The 4,486-nt window shown below is 49.9% G+C and overlaps 1 pseudogene; it reads right to left on the minus strand.

Moving 5' to 3' along the window:
- Positions 1-564: 564 nt before the first annotated feature.
- On the minus strand, positions 565-946 carry LOC142429332 (small nuclear ribonucleoprotein Sm D2 pseudogene; annotated as a pseudogene).
- Positions 947-4,486: the final 3,540 nt, after the last annotated feature.

Raw genomic sequence — 4,486 nt, forward strand, 5'->3', positions numbered from 1 at the left:
TCTTGTAATCCAAGGGGTTTTTTTTTATGAAGGATTGTAAAAGTTTCAGGTTTTACCGTCTCAAAGGGGTTCACAACTGAGCACAAGCAACCACGGGGAAAAGAGCACACACACACACACACACACACACACACACACGTAAGGAACTTGGGGGGAGGAGCTTGTGTGGCCAGAAGTACAAGAGCCCTAGAGGCTTAGAGCATGTGAGCCAAGAGAGCTGTGGGCCCCACCCAAGTAGGCCCACCCTCTGACCTGCACAGACCAGAGCAGGGTAAAAGAGTTAGAGAGAGTCCCAGAGCGTGTTCCCTGCCTTTATTCTGACCCACCCCCTGGCTGGGGGAAGGTGTGATTGAAGATATGAGTTGGCCCCATTGGCTGGGTTGAACCCACCTGGGTGATGTCATGAGCCTGGGCCTAGTCTGGACCACCCAGGAGTATCTCCCAGGTGGCTCAGGGGCTTGAGTATGAGCATGCTCACTTTGGGGTTTTCTTTTTTACAACAAACACTGGGCATTTATTCTTCTGGAGATGCAGGGCAGGGCTTCCCAGCGTGGCGGTGAGGCCCTATTTGCCAGCGATAAGTGGGTTCCGCAGCACCACGATGACGGAGTCGCCTCGCAGGAACATCTTGGAAATGTAGCTGTCTTTATTGACGGGCTTGGACTTCTTCTTGCCCTTGCCGCTCTTGGGGACCTCGGTCCACATCTCCTTCACGTTCTCCAGCACCATGTTGCAGTGCCTGTCAAAGGCCTTCACCCGACCCAGAAGCTTCTTGTTGCGGCAGTTGATGAGCACCTGGGTGTTGTTCTTGACCGACTGCGTGAGCACGGAGAGGGGCCCCGTGTTGAACTTCTCCTCCTCCCGCTTCTGCAGTTCCTCCGGGGTCATCTCGCTCTTGGGCTTGTTGAGGAGGCTCATGGTGCTTAGCTTAGCTGCGTTCTCCGATCAAACCAGTCTTCTCCAGGTTGCTGCTGCCTTTGAAAGGAGAGGCGGGACTTCCGTTTCACTTTGGGGTTTTCATTAGGTGGTTGCCTGATTTCTCTCCAACCTCCATTATGGGGTCCTTTGCAGGCATGGGAGGGACAACCCCTGTAAATCTAGCTACCTAACACTTTTTGCTCCGAAGGGTTTTCTTGGCTGTGAAATTCATGGAAGCAGTTTGTCAGAACCTTTTTCGGCAGCACCAAGGGACGGGTTTGGCCATCCACCCTTTGAGTAGTAGTCCAGTGTGAGTCATGTGTGCCACTACAGGGCCTCACTGCAGGGCCAGAACAGCAGGAAGGAACACATCCTAACTATGAAGGAGACCAGTTGGGAAGAGTTAGAGGGAGCCGGCCACTCCAGGCTTTTCAAGCCTTTTCCTCCCTGCAGGGGAAAAGCTACCTTCCCCCAATCAGCTGCTAGTTGTGAGGTTTGTGAAGCCCTGGGAGCTAATGTGAGTGCAAACCACCATGTACTGATCCAAGTCACATGGCTTCCTTCAGTCCTCAAGTAACTAATGCCATTGATATCACCATCCCATTTTATGGACCAGGAAACAGAGGATCAAGTTAGCTAAGGTGATAGAACTTTCTCTATTTGATCATTTGATGACATGCAAAAAAACTGGACAAGGAGTCAAGAAGATTGGAGCCCTGGTGTAGTGGTTGCACATTGGGCTGCAGTCCACAAGGTCAGCAGTTCGAAAATACCAGCCGTGGGCCAAAGACAGATGTGGCTTTCTGCTCCTGGAAAGAGTTACAGTCTCAGAACCTCACAAGGGCAGTTTTACCCTGTCCTACAGGGTCACCGTGAGTCAACATTGACTTGACCCTTTTGAATGATGGTGTTGGCAAAGAATATTAAATATATCATGGACTTCCAGAAGAACCAAAACACCTTCTTAGAAGGAAGAGCTAGAATGGTCTTTGGAAGTGAAGGTGGAGAGACTTTGTCTCACATACTCTGGAAATGTTGTTTTAGGGGACAAAATATAATTTAAAGAGAACATGATATCTGAAAAGGGACAAAACACAGATACATTGTCTGGATGAGGCCATTAGCAGTCAGGATGCTAGTTTAATAGGAAAGGCGTGGAGCAAAGGAAACTCACAAATTCATAATTGGTGGCAGATCAATACATCACAGTTACAGAAGGGACTACAGAATCAGGGACAGGACCATCATTGGGATGCCTTCGTAATGTTAGAAGAACTTACCAGATTGGCCCAGGGCCTTGAGACCAAGGCAGTCAGGGGACAGCCAAGTATGAGACCTCCATTCCTGGTCCATCAAGGATACACTCAGGTAAGCCCCTGAGACTGCTCCTCCCCTGGCCAGTGGAAGCTATCTGAGTTCCAATGCATTCTACCTGAGGGTATGACTGTCTATCTACATCCTGGGTTGAAGAATTCAGTGGAGGCTTAAAGCACATGGGGGCCCTACAAATGGATCTTGGGTTTTTGTTGTCATCCATAGCCTCCTCCTAAGGGTGCTTAGAATTTGAGCTCTAATACAGTTACCAGGAGGGCCCATGCTGTGGAGAAGGAAATCACGCTTAAAGCAGAGATGCAGCGAAAATTAAAATAAAAGAGGAAGATTTTCAAGGAGATCGGTTCACTGCTGGGCTGCAACGAAGAGCTCAGCCTTAGGAGATTGTGATCCTGGAGCAGGCAGTGGGGTGGGTGTGGAGGGAGCTAGGGGAGCAGTATTTCCTTCTGTTGCCCATGGGGTCAGGATGAGTCAGAACTGCCTGGATGGCACCAAACAACCACCCCCACAGCCCCGCTTTAGAAAGGAGGCACGCATGTGAACGCTTTTTTTTTTTTGTGGTCAGGGAGCTTGGTTATTCATTTTGCTGGACCCCTGGCTCCACCCAGTTGACCTGGCAGCCCCAAAGGAACCCTGGAAGGGGCAGCCTCGGGAACCTAAAGGTCCAATGGCCTCTTCTAAAACTCCCCAAGTCTACTCTGGCCCCCTCTCTGGGGTGCTTCCCGATCAGAGGGGTGGTTTCTCAGAAGTGTGCGAGACGTGGGAGGTTTGAGAAGAAATCAGCATCATCATCAAAATATGAAACCCCCGCCAGCAGCCCGAAGACAAGGAGTTCCAATCTGGAACAAAGGGCAAGGGCAGATCGGAAAGTCGATGCTGAGACATCCTCTCTCCTGCTGTGAAGGCGGCAAAGGTCATCATTGGTCTGCTCCTCTAGGGTCAGGAAATGTGATTCCGCCCGTACGGTGACAGATTGCCCGGAAGATGGATGGAAGCGACAATCAGGCTGCACTGGGTTCTGGTCCGGCAGCCACCTTGCTCTGCCCCTCTCCACCTTGCAGTGGAATCTGCTGAGATTTCCCGGGAATTGGGGCGCGGGGCAGTCCAAAACTTGGCTCCCGGAAATGTGCGCCCAGGAGGCTTGATCGGCTTTCTGGCGTCAGACCGACAGGGGGCGCTGGAGGGCCGGAACTCCCCACCGGGGATTTCGTCTTTGCAAGTGAAACGCACGCCGAGCTCTCGAGCCTTCCCGCCCCGCGCTCCGGACCCCGGGGGGGATTTTAACCAATGAAAGCTCCGGACGATGAAGTCATGCTTGGGCGTTTGAGTCTCATTGGCTCACGCCCTTGTCCGTCCATCCGAAGTCACCAGTTTTGAATGACTCGCTGAACTTTTCTCGGTCTCTCCGGGCATTAACCCCTTCATGAACTCACCTGCTATCCCTAGAGTTCTTGCCAACGCTCACGCAGGGAAAGAGATCTTTTAAAATGCAGAATTCTGGGCAGAGATTTGTCGTAGTGGTTGTTAGGCGTCGGCCAGTTCGTTTCCTCCATGTATAACCAGGAGGAAACAGCGTAGGTCTGTGCCAGCCTGCTGTATTTGAACTTATTAATGCAGCCAGGGTGTCAATTCATCTCCTTGAGTCTTCCTTGTTTCCCTTCTTAAATAAATGTCTTATTTTTCCAGGGACCGGTTCCTTCTGATTGCATGTCCAAACTACATGAAAACAGTCTCTCAATGTTCGAAGGAACATTCTGGTTGTACTTCTTCCAGGTCCGATTTTTCTTTTTCTGGGAGTCCATGGTATATTTAATCTTCACCCGCACCATAATACACATGCATCGATTATTTCTCTTCCATCTTCCGTATTCGTTGTCCAGCTCTCCCATGCATATGAGACAACCGAAAAGACCATGGTTTGGGTCAGACACACGTAGTCGTCAAAGTGAAATCTTTGCTTTTTTTTAACACACTTTAAATAGGTGGGGTTGTGATTTTTTTTGGTAGCAGACTTTCCCAATGAAATTAATTTGTTTGACAGCTGCCTCTATGGGCATTGATTGTGGATCCAAATAAAATGAAATCCTTGACAACTTTTAATTTTTCTCTGATTATCACGATGTTGCTGATTGGTCCACTTGCGAGGATTTTTGTTTCCCAAGGAGTGACCCTCAGACTGCATATCATTCTACCCTCTTGTACCAAAGCCTAATCAAACCCAAACCCACTACCAAGG

This window comes from Tenrec ecaudatus, chromosome 16, assembly GCF_050624435.1.
Source record: "Tenrec ecaudatus isolate mTenEca1 chromosome 16, mTenEca1.hap1, whole genome shotgun sequence".
Taxonomy (NCBI): Eukaryota; Metazoa; Chordata; class Mammalia; order Afrosoricida; family Tenrecidae; genus Tenrec; species Tenrec ecaudatus.